Genomic DNA, 24,156 nt, shown 5'->3' with positions numbered 1-24,156 from the left:
AATTACTATAAGCTACAGCTATTAAGATAGTTTGACACTGGAAAAGAAAATAATAATTGAACAGATTAGAAAGCACCAAAATAAAACATAAAATCAGTCAACTAAATAAATACCAACTAAAGTAGTAAGGGTAATTCAATGAAGCAATGATAGGCTTTTCATTAATGGCTGAAATACTTAGATGTCCATATGGAAAAGAATGCACACAGAAACTGAACTTACACAAAAACTAGTTCTGAATGCAGCAAAAACTACACAAGCATAAAATTTCCTGATGAAAATGTGAAACTTAATGAAGAAAGTCTTCATAACCTTGGCTTTGTGAGTTTTCTGATGTAATAGTAGCATAATTAATAAGCAAAAATTTTAAACACTGGATTAATAAAAAACTGCAAATATGGATCTTCAAATGATACTAGCAAAAGTATGAGATAGTAAGTCATAGGCTGGAAGAAAAGATTTGCAAAAGACACATCTAATAAAAAAATTTCTATCTAAAATTTATCGAGAACTCCTCAAACTCAGGAATAAGGAAATAAAGAGCCATTTTTTTTTTAAAAGGGAGACAGAACGTAAAGACTGCTAACTCTGGGAAACGAACTAGGGGTGGTAGAAGGGGAGGAGGGCGGGAGGTGGGAGTGAATGCGTGACGGGCACTGGGGGTTATTCTGTATGTTAGTAAATTGAACACTAATAAAAAAAATAAAAAATAAAAAATAAAAAGTAAATGTTCTAAAATTATACATTAAGGAAGATATATGAGTGGAAAACAGTAATATGAAAAGATATTCAAAGTTTTTTCAATTAGGAAATTACAAATTAAAACCTCACTGATATGCTAAAACATTTGAATGGCTAAATTAGGAAAAAAAAGACAATACCAAATGCTTATGAGGATGTGGAGCAACATAAACTCTCATTTCCTGCTGGTAGGAATGCAAAATGAAACAGCCACTTTGGAAGACAGTTTAGCAGCTTTACAAAGTTAAGTAAGCATAGCCTCACTATATATACGCAATACTACTCTTAGGAAATTGGTTGAGTAATTTGAAATTGCTTGAGTAATTCTGCACATACATAAACCTGACTGCAAACGTTTATGGAAGCTTTATTCATAATGGCCAAACACTAGAAGAAACTAAGATGTCCTTCAAAGGTGAATGGATGAATAAACAGAGGTATACCTATACAACAGACTATTACTTGATAAAAATTTTAAAAAGAACTTTAAGGTACAAAAACACATGGGTAAATTAAAAATGCTTACTGCTAAGTGAAAGGATCCTGCCTGAAAAAAAAAAACTCTATAATTCCAATAATCTGACATTCTGCAAATGTTAATACTATAGTTATGGTAAATAAATCAGTGGTTCCCAGTTCAGGAAGATGGACAGATTGAATAAGCAAAGGATGGCATATTTTCTTGGGGCAGTGAAATTACTATCTATAACACTGGAGGGTGACTATAAGACATTAAACAATATTATTTATATTATTTATAAAAGATCAAGTAATTCAATAAGATTTAATAGGATAGATATGTGTTTATTTTCCAACATTTAAAAATATATTTAATGTATTTTTGCAATGCCAAGATTTCCATTAAGACAACTCATGAAAATGATCTGGGAACTGTCATTAGTTAATAATTGTTTAAAATTGCCAATATTCTATCAATTTATCAACTGCACATGTTTTTACATTTTAACTCTGTGACATTAAGTTGAGTCTTATAATGGATGGCATGTCATACTCTAATTGGCAAGATTTTTCTTTCTCAGTGGTATATGTAAAATGAGACATATAAAAAATTAAGGAAATGAAGCATTTTGCTTATTAGACTTTGCTTTAATTTTTGTTTTCATTTTTCCAGAGTAACTAAGGAAAAATATAAAAGCAAGTAAAAATTATAGTTAGTATAACTTGAGATGTTCTATTCTATTTTTATTATCTTTAAAAAGATTGTGCATTTTTTTTTTGAGAGAGAGAGAAAGAGAGAGGGAACATGTTAGAGCATCCGCATGCAAGGTGGTGGGGGAACAGAGAGAATCTTATGCAGGCTCCAGGCCCAGCATTTATGGAGTTGATGCAGGGCTTGATCTCATGGCCCCAAGATCATGACCTGAGCAGACATCAAGAGTTGGATGATTAACCAACTGGGCCACCCAGACGCCATTAGAGATTGTATATTTTATTTAGGTCTTCCCTTAAAAATCAGTAATATTCTCAGGAAAGAAACTTTGAAATGATGCTTAGAATTAGATCAAAATACACATATTGGGTAATCTGAAAAAATATTAAAATGTCATGGAAATATTTGCACATATCATGATATTGAAATGCCATTAACTGGAATGAGGAACATAATATACCATGATTGTCACTTCTACTCCTAAATGATCAAGCTCAGTTTAAGACCAAGTGTTATTTCCCCCTGAAAATGAGATAAGAAAGGCTAGATCTTTGATCTCCATGGAGTAGCAATGGGTAAAGAGATGTTTTTGAAATTTGTCATTTATAGACCACCATAAGTCTACATAAGGAAAAGTTTCTATTCCAGTTATGTTTTGATTTTCCCTAAAAAAGAAGACCACATAAAATATAGGGAATTTAGGACACAGGTAAAAAACAAAATATGATCATCCTTAAATTGATGAGAGAGAACAGTTCTATTAAGATTTTAAAGATAAGCTGTACAGATATTATAAGATATTAACTTGGAAACCTTGACTGAGGCAGTAAGATATAATAGGTAAGACATTCTTATAGACCAAGATGCAAATTTTCAAACAACATTTCTGAAAATCAATTTCATCACTCTTACAATCTTTCATTTGCATGGAGAATAAGAAAATCACTCCTCATTGTATCTGCAATCAGATGTTCCCAGCCTAGAGAATACAAAGCTAATGTATTTCTTCTTCCATTTGACTTGCCTCTTGTCACTCTACTCAAGATTGAAGAGATTAGACACTGTGCTTAGGAAAGAAGAGAGAAAGAAAGAGAGAGAAGAGGAGGAGGGAGGGAGGGAGGAGAGGAAGGAAGGAAGGAAGGAAGGAAGGAAGGAAGGAAGGAAGGAAGGAAGGAAGAATGCAGTAGAAATGACTCATCTGCCTTCCATTACTCAAAGTTCTCACCTGCAGTAGACCCCATTAGGGGAAGAAAAGTCATTGTAATGTTTAAGGAAGTTGGATATTGGGAGTTTAATTATTAACTGGTAACTACCATTCAAATTAAAATTAAGATTGTTTTGCAACTTATAGTGATATTAGAATCTTCCTACTTTCATCATATATTTTCCATAAATTTTAAAGTTAGCATCACTATTAGGGCTTTCCCTATTCTTGATTGTTTGAAATATCACTTATACTTAGAAAACGAAATTGTAGTATACATATTTGAAATACATGTTAGGTTATTAAGTAAACCATTTTCATGATGTTTTTAACAAATGTGTACTTTGATTTATATATCTGAGATACACGCAAGATAAAATTGGTGTCACTCTGCTTTCTCCCTAGGATTAAAAAGATTTTCCAATTCTAAATTCTCTTCAACTACCAGGACAGCCCTGTTTTTAAAATATAGTCCTGTATGTAGACCTGGATAACACATGGGCATGTTTTCCTCAAATTATAAGTATAAATTTTGTATTCCCCAATCTTTAGCATCCTACGTGTGTGGAGAGGACCATTTGCGGTTTCTTGTCCTGTATGGTCATTTATTTAAGGACTGCACATATTCTGTAAAGAAGCTACCATGATTCCATGCTTTCTAGGCACTAGAAACTATTTTAAGTACTTAAAAATATTATTTATTTAATCCTCTCAACATCTGTAAGTGGAAATTATTGTAATTATACCCATTTTAAAGCTGAGGAGACCAATGCCCAGAGAGTTAGGGAACTGTCCAAGGTCACACGGTTACAAAACAGCAATCCTGGAATTTGGCCCCAGGCACTCTTGGCTGTGGTGGCCACCACAGGGCCTACTGTCCTGCACTGCCAAGGAGAACTTTCCAAAAACAAGCAGGGAGTGTGCTTTGATTATTTATAAAGCTCAGCAGCCAGTGAGTGGAACATGAGTGGGAGGTTTGTTGCCAATAAAAAAGAGAGGATAGAGGGCAGGTCTCCAGACTGGACAAAATGAAGAGCTGAGCGAAGACAGGGGCAATGCAATTGAGACAGTGATGGAGATGGAAGAGAATGAAACAACAGAATTTAGAGAGAGGTGAGGAGGAGGAATAGGTCTACCTGTGGTTTTCTGACTTTGAAAAAAACCAAATCCCTTTGTCTCCTGTTTACTTCAAATTGGTTCCTTCCACTCTGTGGAGAGAATATTTTGGGAAATCTGTAATTTCCCTGATATATGTCGGTGTATCAGTTTGGAATGGTTGGTAAATATAGCCCCAAATCTGAAATTTAGAAAGGAAGAAATAAGACAGATTGTATGTGTTATAAGGCCGGTACCAAAACAGGTACTTTGCTCCCAAGGGCACACATTTCTAAGCTGAGATCTATGAACTTGATCTCTGGATGGGCTCTAAAGGGTCTGAGCCACTTAAAATTGCAGGCAAAATTGTGCGTACCTTTGCGTCTCCGCGCTTCTCTGGGGAGGGTGTCCAAGCCTGTGTTAGAGTCTCAGGGGCTTTGTGACACAACAAAGCTCATAAACCACAGTCCGAGACCCTTAAGGTAAGTGCCATACTTTTTTATAACATAGTGCGGTGCTCAGGATTAGTCTGCAGACAGACCATCTCGTTTAAAGCCTGCCTCTGCCACCTGCTTTTTTATGACTGTGAGCAAGTTTTTTTTTATTCTCTCCCTGCCTCAGTTTCCTCATCTGAAAAACGAGGAGTCTATTCTAGTAGTTTTGAGAGTTTAGTCAATACAGGTAACGTTAAAAGGGCAGTGCTGGCACCAAATAAACTCTGATATGCTCTAACTCTTCCTTTGACCAGCAACATTTATTTTTCTTCACATAGAACTGTATCTTGCAGTCATTCCTGCCACATGGAGAGATTACATTAATATTATATTATGTAAAATCATTCGCTCAGTAACTATTGTATGAAACTAAAATGCACCCCTCAGATAGGGAGGGGCAACACTCTTCATCAAGCCCTGTACACGGGTATAATACACAAGAATCATAAAGAATGAATATTTTATGGATTCCTACCTAGAAATATTCACATTCTATAGATCTGTGTTCAGGCCAAGATTCTGCATTTGTAATAAGGGGCCTCAGATATGAATGATTTAGGTAATCCAGAGAGCAGCCTGAAGAGCATTATTTTAATTGTTCTACTTTCGTCCTTTTATACCTGCAGTCCTCCTAGTTATATTAGTCAGGAGTGATGGGATCTCTAAAATCTACAGATCATACATAAATTGCCCATAAACAAACAGGGGTGGAATGGATAAACAAATGTCCTTTTGTTTCCCAGGAAAGCTGGTTACTTCGCCCCCTTAGAAAAAAAATGCCTATCGCTTTTCTACTCCCAAACTAGCTCTTGTTATTTAAAATACATCTTATTAAAATTACTTCTGTTATAATTTGGAGATCCTTAAATTTCCATCTGGCTATAGCTTCATTCCCTGTCATAGCAGTGCCTTTGCCACAAGCGTCCAAGGCATGATTATGCCAATCAGTCATGTATTAGAACATTTTCTGTTTTCCCAAGAGCATGTCTAAGAAGCGAAAATTAAAAAAAAAAAAAAACACTCACACACCCCTCACAGTTTATAATCTGATTTTGCATGAGAAGTCTGCAAAACCACAATGATACGAAAATCTGTGAGCATCTTGCACCAAGACATTGATGGTATTCTGGTTTTTCGATATCATGTGGATTCTTTAAAAATTAATTTCTCATCTTCCGAGTAGCTAAATATTTTGAAACTATGTAATTTTTCCATCACAGAAAAAAGAATTTAGAAACATATTTCTTGGCATATCATTCCAATGGGAATTTCATGCAAAAGTAATATTTTAACAGCAGGCTGGAAGGAAGACTCATTGCCTTGTCAAGTGCCAGTTACAAAATTAGACACAGCCTTAAAGGGAATAAATGGGGGATTAAAATGTTTTTGAAGCTGCTCATTTGTCTAAACTTTATTAAAATTTCCATGAAAGGGTAATGATATTGATCGACATATTGTCATATATACAGAACAAAAACAAAGTGAACGGAAGAATGATAAATTATTTCGCCTTAAAAATTCACGTTACTGATGGCCAGTGCTATCTGAACTGTATTTAGATGAATTAAGCAGATGCTACCCTTCTATTTCTAACAAAAGGAATGAAATTCAAATCAAAACATAGGAAGGCAAATCTCAGAAAAGTATGTGAAGGTTTAAAGCGGCCACAAGTCTACGAGTTGAGATGTCCTTAGCAAACAATTATTCCATCTAATACATCATTGATATCATTACCATATTTATCACCAGTATGCAATGTTTATAAATTGTGTTGACCTCGTGACTAATTTAGGTTACAAATCGTGAATCACTGTATCATTTTTCGCTTCCGTTTCTTTTAATGTCTGGGTCCTTTCTGGTTTCAGAGTGATACATTCTGGGTTCTGTAGTCCTTTGGGCTAATATCTTTTATACAGGGTGGGGGGGCTGAGCCATCTATCCCTTTGATGGAATCTGCTTTGTAAATAGACTGATGTACACTTTTTGTACACAAATATGTTTGTATACAAATCATGTTTCCTACTTTGAATTTTTTTTTCCTGTGTGTGAATATATCATCATACTCCAGAGTAAACGACTGGATACACCAGGTCTACTGGAGTAGACCGTATCTGGGGATCTCACGGACAGAAGAGTGATGGGTGCCCAGGTGCCTGCTTCTTTCGGGACCCCCCAAAGAGTTGTCGGTGGGGTTTTAAGCCACACAGTGTTCTGTTTTGTTTCTTAAACTTAGAGGAAACTTTTTTTAAAATGACAACAAAGGGGATCCCCGGGTGGCTCAGCGGTTTAGCACCTGCCTTCAGCCCTGGGCCTGACCCCAGAGACCTGGGATCGAGTCCCACGTCGGGCTCCCTGCATGGAGCCTGCTTCTCCCTCTGCTGTGTCTCTGCCTCTCTTTCTCTCTCTCTGTGTCTCCCATGAATAAATGAAGAACATCTTTAAAAAATAATAAAAGGGAACAAAGAACATAAACCGTTGTGGCCGCGATAAAGGGACAGCAGGGAGGACGGGGACGGCCAGGGACTTCCACGGCAGGTCTTCTACCTCCTGGAAACGAGCTCGTCCCAGACTCTGGTCACTTCGTGGTCTTCTTGGGTCCGCTCAAGCGGTCTTCCCCGGAGAGTGGGTGAGATCTGCTGCTTCCCAGCCCCCCGGGCCCCCCAGGACCTGAGGGCTTCCATCACCCCCTTCCGTCCCTCACAGGGCTTGAAGGGGTTGGAGAAAGATCTTTTCCCATGCTGTTTGGTCTCATAAAGCCCTATTTTTTTCTCTTCCAGAACCTTCCAGAGTTCGGCTTTGGCGAGTCCCCCGACCCCCGTGTCCGAGCACCTGCAGCGAAGGAGGGTGCACGGGGCGGGAGGGCTCCGGGGCTGCGGGCGGCGGGGCGGGCTCGGACACCGGGTGGGCTGGGGTGGGGTGTGGGAACTCGCCAAAGCCGAACTGTGAAAGGTTCTGGAAGAAAAAAAAAAGGGGGGGGGGAAAGGACTCTATTGCACACAAACAGCATGGGAAAACAAATCTTCTCCCAACCCCTTCAAGCCCTGCGAGGGACGGAAGGGGGGTGATGGAAGCCGTTTGGTCCTGGGGCCCCGGGCGAGCCCGAGGAAGGCGCAGATGCTCCTGGGAGCCCTCCGGCCCACGTGCACCTCGTCCCCTGCAGGTGCTCCCCTGCAGGCTCCTCACACCTGCCCTTCCGCAGTCACTGTCCCTGCGTGTGGCTGCGCGGGGGCGCCCGGTCCTCCGCCCCGCTCTCCTCCCCCCCCCGCAGCAGGTGCACCCGGGAGGGGGTGCACGGGGCCCGAGGGCGCTGCCAACCAGGGTTCAGACGCGGAGGCGGCGCATGTGCAGGTGCAGGTGCAGGTGCAGGGACCTCGGGCTCGGCCGCTTCCTGTGGCCCCGCGCACCCCCCCCCCCGCCGCAGTGCGCAGGTGCGAAGGTGCCCGCGGGGTCCACGGGCTGGGGGGGGGGGCTCCAGGCAGCGCCCTCGCCGCCGACCCGCAGGTGCCGGAGCGCAGCCGGGTCAGGCCCCAGGCGGGCCCTGCACCCCCCAGGAGGGCCCGGCTCAGCGGGCGGGGCTCCCCGAGAGGCCGCGGTTGCCTGCGGGGCTCCCGAGGGTCTTCCCCGCGGCGCATCCCCTCCCGCGGCAGGTAAGGCTCCGCGCCCCCCGCCCCCGTCTGCTCCAGGGGCCCCTCGCGCCCGCAGGACGCCGGCCGTTGGGTCGTTGGGCTGGTCCCGGGCGGGGCGGGGCGGGGCGGGCTGTCGGGCCCCCGGCGCCCGGGCCGCCTCGGTCTCCCCGCGCAGGGCGGCCCGCTGAGGGCTGCGTCCCCAGAGAAGCCACAGGCCAGCCCCGGGGCAGGCCCGAGAGCGCCGGCGGGTGCTCCCAGGAGGAGCCTGGCGGGGCCTGGCGGGCTGCGGGGGGGCCGGGGGGGCTTCTCCGCCTCCCCCGGGGCACCAGGAAGCCGAGCAGGGACCCGGGGGAGCCTGGGCCGCTCTTCTGTCCTGGAGCCCGCAGCCCGGAGGCTCTGCTAGCCTCCCCCTGTTGGGGCCGGGGCACCCTGACACCTGCCAGCACCTGCCGAGGCGGGGCCCGGGGCTGCAGCAGGGCCACCCCCGCCTGACATGACCAGGCCTGGGGGCGAGTCCAGCAGCTACATCCGTGCACATCCCTAGGAGGGGAGGGGACGGCCTCCCGCCTGACATGACCAATGCTTGGCCATTGTTATTAACCTTGGCCTTAGTCGTTTTTCAGGGCGCTTAGTGGAAGACTTTTTTTTTCTTTCTTTTCTTTTCTTTTTTTTTTTTTTTTCTTTCTTTTTTTTTTTTTCTTTTTTTCTTTATTTTCTTCTCCTTCTTTTTTTTTTTTTTTTTTTTTTTTCTTTTTTTTTTTTTTTTTTTTTCTTTTTTTTTTTTTTCTTTTCTTTTCTTATTTTGAGAGACCAACTTACAGCAGGGATCAGTCTTTGATTAATTTGTTCCTTTCTCTGTTTAAAAAAAGTACTTTTTTTTCCATTAATATGTGAGCAGGTAGTTTTAGTATATTACACCTCTTAATTTGTAATGCCTTTAAAATTATGATTTGCTTATCATTTAACGTGCATCATTATAAAATTAGATCATAATTTAATCTATGTATTTGTCCTGTATATGAAAGGTAGAACAGAAAGCTTAGGAGTTATTATAAATATGACTGACAATATGGTCTAATTATAAAAATTATGGTGTCAACAGACTTTTACAACTTCATCATGGAAAAGTATTCACAGAGTTTCACCCTTGCTTTGTTTCAATAGAGATAATATATTTACACAGTAAAAGAGAAAAATTAAATTGTGCAAAAATAAATTATATAGGCTCTAACAGGCTCCCTCCATAATCCCCAAATGATAGCCTGTTCTCTAGAAATCACCAGATATTTTAAGGTTTTAAAAGGTTTTTAAAGAAAGACCTTAAAATATCTGGTTTTGTTTGATTTGATTATTAGTACCCATCGTTCTAATGAATGCAATTAAAACATAATATACCAATTTGAGTTTACACATCCTGTTGTCCGTTCTTACAGGCAATAAAACGTGGGGGTCCAGCTTCTGGAGGCAGTTAGTCTTGAAAACAAATACCTGAACACTCTGTACCTACAGTCTCTAATTTTTAAGCAGAATAATATTACTTATATCTTAAAAATCTGTTGTTAGGATTCATTAAAATGCATTCAGCATTCAAACTGGAGAGATTACAAGTCAGTATCATGGCTATGTACATATTATTAACGACATAATTAAGGTTAGCGATGGTCTCAAGTAAGAAAACATGTATCTTTTTCTTAAACCACGTGAAGGAGCATGTTCAAGCTCTCAGGTTCAATTCATTCTCTTTCTTACACTTTATCAAACTGCTTAAAACAATTATCATATGTTAGATTGCTTTGTAATCATACCATAACTACTGGTACAGTATTGTGATTTTCCTGGAGTTAATATTTTGTGGATATAGAAAAGTCATATGAAATATTGCAATTTCTATAACCTAATTTTTTGATTGGGAACTACATTATCTTGATCAAAGAGCCATCTTTATCTTCTTACTTCTCAAGTATATACATGTAATTAGATTAATTGTGCCTAAAAAGACAGTCTTCATGGGGCCTCCTTTGTCTTCCTTTCATTTGAATCTTGTTTTAATTTTCCTAGAATACTTTCTTAGGTTAGTTTGGATACTGGAGTTAGCTGAGTCAGAAATGACTCCAAATAATTGTTACTTTAAAAAAAAAGGTAGTTTGTTTCTCCAATAAATATAAGGTAAAGCAACTCCATAACTGTCAGTCTTCTGTTTCATTGCTCCATTATCTCAACACATGGCTTCATTCTCATAGTCCAATATGTCTACTCCAGTTTCCTCTATGATATTGTGATTTATGCATGAGGAGTGAAGCGATGAGGAAGGCTGGGATGTAGAGGGAGGATTTCTTTCTGTTAGGGAAAGAACCCTGACAACTCTTATGTTTATAGTGCAATGGTCTGAACTTAGGCATAGAGCCATACTTAGCCGCAAGAGAGATTGGAAAAGTTTGCTTTAGCTGGATGACCATTGCTCAACAAAATACTCTTATATTGCGAGAGGAGGTTATTAGAGGGCAGCTCGCTGTCTCTGCCACAGTTCTTGCTCTTGAAAAGATAAGAATACTTGCATATCTTTCTTTTCACACGCAAAATTCACAAAGTTCTTTCCATTCTGTCACCCATCCCAGGATTTCTAGCTAATGTGTGGTCTTCTCTTTCAGGGTCAATTATAGTACCAAGTGGTCTGACCATATATAAACTGAACTTAAAAACAAACAAACAAACTAAAAAACAAAGGCAGCTTATCTGTACACACTCCCCTCCCCATGCCAAATATGCAGTGGTTTGGTTAACATAGGCAATCGCAATACAACATACAATTTGAAAAAGGGTAAACAGAAATAAAACACTGAACAACTGCTCAAGAGCTATTATCCTATTTCGCTTGGTCAGAATTATGAAGCCTTTAGGCAAAGGCAGAGAGGTAAATCCCCTGGTAAATCCATATGTCAGCCCTGTACTGCTTTCTAGGACAAATCCCTATGTCCTTCACAGTTGAAATTTGTTGTGCTAAGTGGTCCTTCCTTTTCTGTTGTCTTCTGTACCCTTTATGAGATCTACAGAGCATTTGCAGCTAAAGTTTTCCTGATGCAGTTTTGGGATAGAACACTCACAGGCTTCTGCAGACATGTAGTCTCTGCAACAAAACATTTTTAGGAGCACCTGGGTGGCCCAGTTGTTTAAGCATCTGCCTTTGGCTGAGGTCATGATCTCCTGGTTCTGGGATGGAGCCCTGAGAGTCAGGCTCCCTGCCCGGTGGGGAGCCTGCTTCTCCCTCTCCCTCTGCTCCCTGGCTCTTGCTCTTTCTCTCTCTCAATCTCTATCTCAAATAAATAAAATCTTTTTACAACCTGACAATACATTTTTTAGAAAAAAAAAAAAGAAGAAGAAAAAGGAGGTTTCTAGTGTTTTTACTTTTCATCAATTTCCTCTGCAAATGAACCCAGATGGAGAGCCTATCTGGACATAGAGATTAAACCTGAACACTCTCATCTGTGTATTGGTGTTTGTGGTTTGTCCTTCAGGATCTCTCAGATGATAGGAAACTGCAACCTGGCCAGTTGTTTAACATTTAACAGTTATCACTGAGTTCTTATTGTACCAAGTTGTATTGTCAGTACAAGTTTGATGGTTGTCCAATTTTTTTGTGTATTTTTCAAAACGTAGATCTTTTAGAATTATGCATTTTTCATCAGAACTTTGAAAACTCAAAAAAAACTTTGAAAACTCATGTCTATGTGTTTATGTCTGGGAACTCAATGTGCCTTTCAATTAAAAGATTTATCAGACAGTTGTCTAATTAGTTCCCATAGATAATTGCATCAGTCTTCCTGGCCTTTGTCAATGTATCTATAATCCTATAACCAATGTTAGTAAAAATGTTACTTTTTTTTACATATTTTCTAACTTTGTTGGGATTTATAGTTTTGCTGTGATTTTAAGAGGAAAATTAAATTTAAAATGTGTTCCCAATTTAAAACAACAAAAAACATACAGAGATGTGAATAAAGACTAGAGCTTTACAAATGAGAATATTTACCAGGACTATTTCCAACTCCCAAACTATTTGGGAAGACAAAAGTATTTTAATAATACAGTTTTCTTTTTATCTATAATAAGTAAAAGTGTAAGTTATAAATTCTTATTTTTACTTTTAATTTTTTGTTGTCATTGACGTATTTAATATGATATTATTCACCATACTGCATATTCCAAAGTTAGTGTTACATTCTGAGAATTTTGAACAATAGAACTAAGTTAAAACGATCGACTAAATATCACAATCTCTCCCATGACTGTGACAGCATGAAAAGCAAGATGTATTTTATATGTAAATAAATGTGGTTTGGAGCTATGTTTTTCATTCTCAAGTGATAGTAGAACTTTCTGATTGATGGCTTTATGTTAATAAATAGCTGGACTTTGGGAGACTGGGCTGTTGGAAACACAAAGCAACTGAACAGTGGAGCAGTGGAGAGGAGCATTTGTGTGCATTGTGAATGAAGTTACATATTTATACTTAAAATGCTATTTGTCATACATTTTTAATCTTTTGACCTCATATGAAACTTTTTGATCAATCTTTAGAACTATTTTTTGTTTATCTCTGTATAAATTCACACATATTCATCAATCTGTCTACCTGGGCATGATTTAATTAAATGAGGATTTCACCTGACTTCTTAGCTGATTTTGATAATATACCCACATTTTTTTCTTCAAAGCCCCTAAAGAACAATGTACATAAATAAATGTATAAAAACTCAAATACTATTCTTTTTTGTGATGTTTGACATAAGCCAAGTAATGTGCTTCACAATAGGCCTGGACAAGTATGATGAGAGAGGTAGATTATTCCAATGCTAAAACTTCTTCCTTGTCTCTATTACTCCTTTAAACTTTGAATCTACTTGTATCCTTTCCAGTTCATAAATTATTTTTTGAAGGATATGTTGTAAAAATATCCCTAATATTGGCTCCCCCTGCCCTTGAAACCATATTTTGGTGACTCGAAGAGCTAAATCTGAGTGAATTTAAGAGAAATAAGATATTTTGGGGAACTTGGGTGGCTCAATCAGTTAGGCATCCAACTCTTGATTTCAGCTCAGGTCTTGATCTCAGGGTTGTGAGTTCAAGCCCTATGTTTGACTCCCAGTGTGGAGCCTACTTAAAGATGATATTTTTAAAGGGGAGAAAATAACTTGTGTGGGACCTGAGAGAAATGGCATCAAGCTAGTTTGTATTATCCATTTCATTTTGTTTTGTTTCTTAGTATGTAGAAAGGAACTGTGTGTGTGTTATATTCCTGAGAATAAAATTGCACAAAATATAGAGTAAGGAAGGAAGAATAAAAAATTGCTAGAGCATAAAACTTAAATGGACAGAGGAGATTCTATCTAGAAAATAAACAGATTCAGTTGGTATAGTACTTTGACAATTGATTCAAGTAACAGTTGGAAAGAGAGTACATAAGGTGCAGATCCTGAGAGTGGGTATGTGTGGTAGTGGGATTCTGTAGAACATTTTTTTAATGTTGAAATTAAACCAGCAAAGGGTAAATCAGGACATCTCCTGAAATTAGGGAAAAGGGAGGAAGGAGAGCTAGAATTTTTGAGGAGAGCAAAGACAGTAAAGGAGCCATCTAGGAGAGTGGGAGATGAAGGACCTGGAGTTGTGTGATTGTTGGACAGCCTAAAAGTTCCTAAGGTTTGTGCCATCACATAAGTAAGTTGATTAGTTGCAAGAATGCAGAAATAAATGTAGACAATTGGGTTTAACTCAGAAGTGGTGCTTTTTCCAAGTGAGTTTAAATTAAAAAAAAAAAAGAGGGGAGAGACAAGGAATTGGTAAAAGAAACATTATATTGATTGACCATGGTATTTAAGATGGCTAAAGACAAGAGGACACCAATAGGTAAGAGGCAGTGGAAATGCAAGTAACATTTGTAGCCCCTATGGTGTAGAGAGATTCTTGGAGCCTAGATCCTTTTTTTTTTTTAAGATTTTATTTATTTATTCGTGAGATACACAGAGAAAGGCAGAGACATAGGCAGCAGAGGAAGAAGCGGACTCCTTTCAGGATCCGGATGTGGGATTTGATCCCGGACCCTGGGATCATGCCCTGAGCCAAAGGCAGATGCTCAACTGCTGAGCCACCCAGATGTCCCTGGAGCCTAGATCTTGAAAGAAGTGACCTCAAATGCTAGTTGGCAAGGATCAGAGAAGGAAATGCCTGAAATTGAGATGAAAGATATGCAGAAATCTCTAAGGACAAGATCTGTGGTGAGTTGCTTTTGTAGGGTGAAGAATAGGAACATCAAGGGAGTAGGACTCAAGGTGTCAGAAGTGAAGGTGTTGGAAGGATCATCTATACACATACTGAAATCCCAAAAAGACAGGTAACCAGTAAATAGGATGACAGTGAATTGGGAACTGAAGTACATCCAAAAATAAGGATTAATAATGTAGGTGATTGGAACGCCACATAATTTTCATAATTGGAAATATAAAGTAATAACAAGACTTATATTTTTTATTTTTTAAGATTTTTAAAATTTATTTATTCATGAGAGACCACACACAGAGAGAGAGAGAGAGAGAGAGAGAGAGGCAGAGACACAGCAGAAGGAGAAGCAGGCTTCATGCAGGGAGCCTGACGTGGGACTCAATCCTCGGTCTCTCGGATCATTGCCCTGGGCTGAAGGCAGGCGCTGTACCGCTGGGCCACCTGGGCTGCCCTAACAAGAATTTTAAATGCAGATAGTTTTAGGGAAATGCAGGAGATAATAGTTTTAAGGATGGAATGAAGAACAGGAAACACACCTTTTTATATCCAGACCCAACGGTTCAACATCTTTTCAGTGGCATAGAGAACAGTTTCTATGTATAAAGACTATGTAAAAGCACTGACCTCTCAGGCAGAGTGCAGGTTTATTGGAACAAAAGGAGTAAGGGTGTTCAGAGAAAATATGAAGACAAAGTGGATTTTGCAGATGATTGGTCATTTCAAAAGGCATGATAGAAAGAGTTCAGGAATTGGGGAAGGCTTTAAAGTGATGAGAATAAGGAAGATTTAATCAATTTGTAGATTGGAATGCATAAGATGCCTAATAAATGAAGGTTTAGGCTTCCTGTGATCACCTATTTGCACAGGATGAGAGGGCATAATGAAATCAATTCCATCATATTTGAGACAGATGACAGTGGCGAGGCTATGGATTTTAGAAGGGAAGGACATCCATTGATGTCTGGACCTTACTCATGATCCCTGTCAAGTGAAGCCAAGAGATGAGCCAAAGTAAATTGGGGCAGACCGAAAACCAAATTCAGAAGCTGTGAAAAAGTAAATGGCACTTGGCATGGTCAAAAACCAACAAAAAGGCCAGGTAGGATGAAGATAATTGAGATGAGGTCAGAAATGTGGCTAAAGGCCAAACCATGTAGAAACCAGCAAGCTCTAAAAGACTTGAGTTTAATTTAGAGTGAAATGAAGAGTCTTTAGAAGGTTTTGGGCAGATTTAGATTTAGAATGGCTAATATGAGATTTGTGTAAAATAAATATCCAGGTAAGCAAAAATGGTAGCTTAGAAAAAAGGCACAAGTGATAGAGGTGTTGAGAATTGGTAGGATATTGCCTATATTTTGGAATGAGGTCCGAGTTAGATTTTTTGTTGGAATGGATATACACTTGAAGGACAGAGAAGAGTCAGAGATCATTTAAGATCCTTGTTCTAGCCGCCGACCATTGAGTTTCCATTTACTGAGATGTAGAGGGCTGATGGAGAGATTTTGTCTATATGGAGATAAGTCAGGAGTTCTGTTTTCAACAAGCTGTATTTGAGATATCTATCAGACATGCAAATGGAGCTGTTAAATGAGAAGCTGGTTTTATGAGTCTCGAGTTCATGGATAGGGTTGAGGATTTAATTTACACTAATATTTTATGCTTTTATTTACATTTTTTCCTTAAAAATGTCATAGTTATACTATTGGTATTTTTTAGTCAGCATTTTAACTTTTCTCTGTATGTTTTTAAAAATGAGTGACACTTTCCTCTTTTCACCTTTCTTACCCTGCCTTCTGCTCATTCCTTCGAGAAGTTATAATTTGATTTCTATACTTATTAACTCTTCATTCATGATTTTATCTCCCTTTGCATTGCCCTTTCCCTGGGAACATGGTCCCATTTTATTTGCCTGCTCATTAAGTGTCTCTTTTCATTCTCCTCTCATTCTCCTATTCAGTTCAATATTGAGCTTTTCTTTTTTCTTTTTCCTAAAATAAAATATTTCATTTGAAAAATCTCTAGTATGTTACCTTATGGATGCAGGGCCTTCTCATATCAGTCTTGTTTTTTTATATATTTATTTTAATATTTTTATCTGCTGCTTTATACATTAACTTTCGTTATAGAAAAATTATTACCTGTTTATGAATTTGATCTCTTAGGTTTACGAGATTATCTTTTCTGAACATTTTGCTGATTCTTGGTTTTATATTCCTGTTTTGAATCTGAGATTCCCATTTGGTTGTTTTAAGAGTACTACATATAGCTTACTATACCCTGCCTCCAGGTCTGGTGCTGCATGTGTGGTGATATATACTTCCAGATGGTATGCCTATCTATGACTGGACCTTTGAGCATGGAACCTTTTGATTAATCTGTGTCTCTTGCACAGGGTTCTTTTCTGCTTTCTGGCCAAAGGGTCCTCATTATTCCCTCCTTCCCTTAGGGTAGATGTTTCTGTTGCCTACTGTTTAGTATGATAAGTGAGGGATAAAAAATCTGATTAGCCTGGTTGTCCCTCCAAACATTCCAAACATTCTAAGGCTTTTCCCTATCTCCAAGATGTCCCACATTTGAGTTCAGAACAACTCGTATAACAAACAGAATTGGTATAGAAATGAAAGCACACTCTGAGTTTAGTCACAATCTTCCTACCAAATGTATGCCAGGAATTTAACTAAATACTTTGTATGGAATTAACCATCAGATGCACGAAATAAATCATATTAATATCCCCAGTTTGCAGAAGAGGGTTGTATCAGAGTCCAAATCATTTTACCAAGGTCAGTATAAAATAATCCATCCAATTTCCGTTTGGCAACATGGCCCATACCTAATCCACCATGATTTTCTAGCAGGTCTCAATGAGATGTGTGTGTGTATTTCCTTTTCTGTAATTTGGGTGTTAGTCCTTTGTCCACTCTGGATCTCCTATTTCAGGAATGACTCCTTTTAGCTCCACCTATCTTTTCTCAGTGATGTTCTCACATCGTTGCCCTTTCCTGGGGAATTTTCTTTTTTCTGAATTAATAGTGAAGGGATAATACAAATTACGGGCAAAGTATTTATAGCAATTATCTATATTCATCATTTTAAGTCAGCTACAACTTTGAAGTATTTAAAGTTTCCAGCACTGCAATTATGGCTGTTTTCCATGTTTTAATTGTTACTCTTTGTGTATGAATGTGAAAAGAATTCGGGATAAATCTGAATTCTCTTAAATTATATATAGCATTGTGTTTATGTCTACATTCATAGTTTCTTTTTTTTTCCTATGGAAAGGGTCCAAAGATTTCATTAGTCTTCAAATTGTAGTAAACCACAAAGACACACTATGTAGGAGAAACATGTCCCTACATACGCATATAATACTATGCTTCTATTTTCTAAATAAAATGGGAAACTAAAAAATGCATACAGACCTAGCTACATGAAAATAAATATTTTTCATTGGATTTACCATTGGAAATGAGGGTAAAAAGAGATCCGTGAAAGTACAAAAATGCTAAATCCTAAATCTTGCAAATATAGGAGAACAACAAATGAACATTTCTCATTTCCTCATAAAATGTAACATTATTTACAGACCACATAAAACACGCAAAATCGCTGTAATGGTAGTAAATATGTATTATCATTCTAAATCAAGCCATAACTAATGACACTCTGGGAAAGGTTTAGCTTATACTGAGGCTAGGTGTCTTGCAAATGAAAAGCTATTTAAGTGCTAAAATCAATTGACTATATAATACCATGTTTTCTGATGGGAATAGTGCACAAAAGATGCCTGGAAGTTGTTTTGTTACAATGGCTAAATCAGATTCTACCTCTGGTTATTATCAACCCATACATTCGTCATTATAAACTGCTTCATATTTATTTTATTATATTGATTTACTTTAGCACCCAAGACAGTTGTACTCCTACAAAATTCAGAAAACATTGATTTACTTAAATTATTCAATACTTTACTGTATGGCTATTATGTCATTTAACATTTTAGACAAATCAATACAACTTTTTTTAATTGCCTGTCACATACCTAAGGTATCGCAAATGTGTATCGCTGGAATCATTAATTTGCACTATGTTGATGACATTTTTATAAATCAACTAGCTTAAAACCATAAAGTGGCATATGTGGGGGGAAGTACTAGGATATGAAATGAATAATTTAAGCTAGTTGGAATATATAACTGCAGAATACTTTATTAAGTTTATAATAATTCTATTTCTCAAATAGCTGAAAGGTGGACTGCTGTCTTCTGAGGACATTGTGTATGATTTCTTTCCCCTCTTTTAAGTCTACGTAAGTATGACAGATGAGATGCTAAGTAACCTCAATGCAATGTTTTCTATTCTGAGAACTCTTCTATGGAGAATTTTGACTACAAGGTAGAGGAACCACACTGTATTTGTGCAGAAAAAAATATACTTCAAGCATATTTTTGTATATCAAGTGATAGTGTGCTATCCTTGTGTTTTAGACGAGACCAAAATAATCAAAATGGTAAAAAGAACTCATCCAACAAAATGATCATCCAAAAGTGTTATAGGTCAACTTGCTGACACTATGTCCTTTTCGAACGTTCTAGAAAAAGTTATTGTGCATGTCTCAGTTTTCAACCTAGGATATAAGGCCTGCATGGGCAGGAATTTACATCTGCTTTACTAATCATATATATATATATATATATATATACTCACACACACACACACTCATATGTATATATACACACTTATATTACATATATTTTACATGTAATTACATTCCTAATAATAGGTAATCAGTAAATTCCTAATAATAGGTAATATAAAAGTAAATATTTCTTGATAAGCAATGGATCAGAAAGTATGATAATTGTTCTGTATTTTATTTAACTTGGGTACTAGCACATGATGCTTGAGGAAGCTACATTTGTATTTTCCTACTATATCTAATAATATTGTGTTACATAAAATATGTGCAACATAACAAAAGGTCATGTTTAAGTGGATATGGTGGTCATATTACATTGAAGCTGTATTTGAACCCAGTATCATTATTGCTAAGATATCAGCTATACATTATAGAATGATGAGAAATATAGCAGAGCTCGAAGAAGAAATAATAGTCACCCAAAGTCACAGCAGCCAAAAGATAGCAAGATAAATACCATTTGTATTTTGGAGAATAATTTTGCACTTGCATATAAATTACTATACTCCAAGACTGCCCTGACAATTCTGTTTAATACTGTCACATATCAAAATACATTTAGAATTACCTACTTTAAATTTAGCGATATTGTAGCCTTGAAGAGTGTATATTGTATGAATGAGTGTGTGTTGTTACAGTTATACTTGTAATAATTATTTATGTAACTATTTAGTCATTGATTTTATACTGTGTTTGAGGCATCTATTATGATCCAGAAATAGCTGTAGATAATTTCTTGCAATTGAAGAACTTTAGGTCTGAGAAAGGAAAGTACAAATGAGAACCTTAAAAGTGTGCTCGAAGTGATAGACTACAGGAAGAACACGGTGTAGGAATATGAACTATATCAGTGCTTCTAAAATCATGTCTAAAGCATCATTACCCTCTCATCTGTCATAAACTAATACTTCTGAAGAATCCAACAAGAAACTGAATTCCGGAAAAATGAAAACAAAACATGGAACATATCAATTTTCATTATTAGGTTTGGTAAGGATAAAAGTATATCCAATAGATCAAAATAAACATAGCATTAAAAAAAGAAAATATTCACAAAACATATACTTGTTGATCCTTAAAAATGAACAGACTGGAGATGAGCTACAAGAATCAGTTTTGCTCTAATAACACTGTGTCCTTACACATCACACCTAGTCAGAAATTTATGAATGAAATAGCAGTTCCCTGTATAGAATATTTTTAGGTCCACTTTAAAGAGGTCTATCAATATTTACAGTTTTATTGTGGTGAAAGTGCTTGTTATGTACTTACTACCAAATCTAGAGTGGATTATAACCTCACTACTTGCAGGAGGTAATACATATTTAACCTCTTATATAGTTTGAAAATATATGTCAAAGAGCGAGGACAGAGGTGCATGTTGATAAAAGTAGGAGAGGAGATTATAAAGCAAGTTCAGCATACTAATTTATAATTTTTATCCAAATGTAGAGTTATACTTGGTTTTTGAAGTATACTCCCCTAAAAATTTATAGTATAAATCTTTTCAGTTTAAGCAAGTTTTTTGATGAAAAAATGTTTAAAAATAGATTCAAATCCGTGGATCTATCATTGATTGATCTAATTAATGAAAAATACAAAGCAGGGATCCCTGGGTGGCGCAGCGGTTTGGCGCCTGCCTTTGGCCCAGGGCGCGATCCTGGAGATCCGGGATCGAATCCCACATCAGGCTCCCGGTACATGGAGCCTGCTTCTCCCTCTGCCTGTGTCTCTGCCTCTCTCTCTCTCTCTCTCTGTGACTATCATAAATAAATAAAAATGTAAAAAAAAATACAAAGCATTGTATTAAAATAATAAGGGATTGGTGATAACTTCCCTCTTTTATATTTTTATAAGTTCCTATTTAAAAAGTTTTTATTGGGATCCCTGGGTGGCGCAGCGGTTTGGCGCCTGCCTTTGGCCCAGGGCGCGATCCTGGAGACCCGGGGTCGAATCCCACATCGGGCTCCCGGTGCATGGAGCCTGCTTCTCCCTCTGCCTGTGTCTCTGCCTCTCTCTCTCTCTCTGTGACTATCATGAATAAATAAATAAATAATCTTTAAAAAAAATAATAAAAAAAATAAAAATAAAAAGTTTTTATTTTAATTCCTGTTAACATACGTAGTTAACATTAGTTTAAGGTGTACATTACAGTGATTCAATACTTTCATTCATTACCCTGTGCTCACCATGACAAGTACACTCCTTAACCCCCATCACCTATTTAATCCATAGCATCCAGCCTCCTCCCCTCTGGTAACCACCAATTAATTTGTTTGATTAAGAGTCTGTTTCTTGATTGTATCTCTCTCTCACTCTCTCTCTCTCTCTCTCTTTTCCCATCTGCTCATGTGTTTTGTTTCTTAAATTCCACATATTAGTGAAATCATATGGTAGTTGTCTTTTTGTAACTTATTTTGCTTAGTGTTATATTCTTTGGCTCCATACATATTGCTGCAAGTGGCAAGATTTCATTCTCTTATGACTGAATAATATTCCGTTGTGTATATACATATACACTACATCTTCTTTATCCATTCATCAATTGATAGACACCTTAGACTGCTTCTGTATCTTGGCTATTGTAAGTAATGCTGCTACTTAAATTCAAAATGTATGAAAGACCAAAATGTGAGACCTGAAAGTATACAAATCCTAGAAAATAACCCAGGGGTAACTTATTTAACGTCGACTATAATAGCAACTTTTTTCTAGATATGTCTCCTGAGACAAGGCAAACAAACACAAAAACTATTGGGACTACATCAAAATAAAAAGCTTTTGAACAGTGATGGAAACAAGTAAAATTCAAAGGCAACCTACAAATGAGAAAAGATATTTGCAATGACATATCAGATAAAGAGTTAGTATCCAAAATATGTAAAGAACTTCTAAAACTCAACATCTCAAAAGCAATCCATTTTAAAAAAAGGGCCGAAGACATTGACATATGAAAAGACGTACCATCAGGAAAATACAAATCAAAACTACAATGAGATACCACCTCACAGCTCTCAGAAGGGCTGCAATCATCAACAGACATGGGGGACAATTGCTGATAACTTTCAACTAAGTACGTATTAGCATCATGACCTGTTTACTCATAATTGTTAAATTATGGAACATGTCATAACATTCCCTACAAATGTTTTCTTCCAAACTTCCAACTTTATTTTGTGCCCTTGGATCTTATCTGCCATGTTGCATTCCTTCCTTGTGTGAAAGGATTAAAATCATTAAAAATACCAAAGGAAGATTGACTATCCAATTCTCATCATTGAAGAGTTGGAACCAAACTGGTTTCTTATCTGACAGGAACATTGAGAGTTGATTCTTCAGTTCCAAATTTGCAACTGTACTCTTGCCATTGAAAACATTTTACTTCAGCATGAATTAACACTTGTTTACAGTCAGTTCTTATATTATTAATTGAGCAAACATTGATTTTAATACATCGATTTATATATTCACAATTTTAATACATGTGATCAAATATATTTAGTTTGTGCAACTTACTGATTTTTTTTGGCCAAGTCAATCTTACTAAGGAAACTAGTATTTGATTTATATTTTGATGCACCAATATTAATTTAGTGCAAGCTTCTGCCTTTAAAACATATTTCTACTCAAAACCTGAAGTGTGAAGTCCATTTCACATCTCTTCGTTGATATAACACAAACACAGAGCTAGCTGTATTTGTTGGTAGTAGATCCTCCAACCCCCCCCCAAAAACAGAAAAAAAAAAAAAAACGACAACACAATTCTTGCTTCGTATCACCATTAAGATAATGGACACAAATGCCTGTATTGGAAGTATTCTGTATTAACAATTTCTGTGCATTTGTCAAGTACAATGAAAAAGGCTTTTCTGGATTTATTTGCTCAATAATTGGTCTTTTATATCTTTAGTCAGTTGCTGACCACTCCCAGGTATAGTGCCGTTGGAGAGTATCCCACGAGCTTCCTTCTTGCATCAGATTCACCTAACATTTCTAATCAGTATTGTCTTTCACACATGTCATGGCAAATGTACGTGTTAGATATTAGTTTGTTGGTCTTACAAAATCATAGTGCTACTTTATAAGAAAAACTGGAAAATAATAATGTTTATATGTAAAATACCTATCTGCCTCTGTCAGCTTTTTTTGTTCAGTAGTTTTTCAGGTAACTTGCTTTGAATTTATCCCTATTAATATTATGAATGTAAATGCTGATTAAATTTTGATGATTTCATGGCCAGTTAATCTCTGCAAATAACATAGTGAACTTCATGCTTCAACAATAGTTTGGGATACAAAACTGAACTCAGTACTTAATGAAGCTGGAACAGATCATTTGGATCTATACATTTCAGAGTCCTTTCCAACATTATTATTTGGTTTAGTAATATTGCACATTCAGAAGTTATGTGTTTTTTTTTTCAGGAAAAATTCAAATGAAGTTTGTTTTACCATCTTTGAATTGGAATTCAAATATACATTTCAGGGATCCCTGGGTGGTGCAGCGGTTTAGCGCCTACCTTTGGCCCAGCGTGCGATCCTGGAGACCCGGGATCAAATCCCACATCGGTGCATGGAGCCTGCTTCTCCCTCTGCCTGTGTCTCTGTCTCTGTCTCTCTCTCTCTCTGTGACTATCATAAATAAATAAATAAATAATTTAAAAAAAAAAAACAAAAAAACCCCAAAATATACATTAATTTTCTAATTGTCTAATACTTAATAATAAAATTTTTAAAATAGGCTTTGCTAATTTTTAAAAGATTTTATTTACTTGAGAGACAGTATGAGTGAGAGAGAGAGAGAGAGGAGAAGAGAGGGAGCACAAGCAGTGGGGAGGGGTAGATGGAGAAGC

The 24,156-nt window shown here is 37.5% G+C and overlaps 1 long non-coding RNA gene across 1 annotated transcript; it reads left to right on the top strand.

Annotated features, from left to right (window-relative positions):
- The first annotated feature begins 8,230 nt into the window (after positions 1-8,230).
- On the top strand, positions 8,231-23,904 carry LOC119878905. The gene is made up of 3 exons (XR_005387228.1): positions 8,231-8,352; positions 18,848-18,913; positions 23,729-23,904. It is a non-coding gene; the product is annotated as an uncharacterized LOC119878905 (long non-coding RNA).
- The last annotated feature ends 252 nt before the right edge of the window (positions 23,905-24,156 follow it).

The sequence above is a fragment of the Canis lupus genome, unplaced genomic scaffold, assembly GCF_011100685.1.
Source record: "Canis lupus familiaris isolate Mischka breed German Shepherd unplaced genomic scaffold, alternate assembly UU_Cfam_GSD_1.0 chrUn_S2048H2247, whole genome shotgun sequence".
NCBI classification, from domain to species: Eukaryota; Metazoa; Chordata; class Mammalia; order Carnivora; family Canidae; genus Canis; species Canis lupus.
This window is presented reverse-complemented; position numbering and strand designations above follow the sequence as displayed.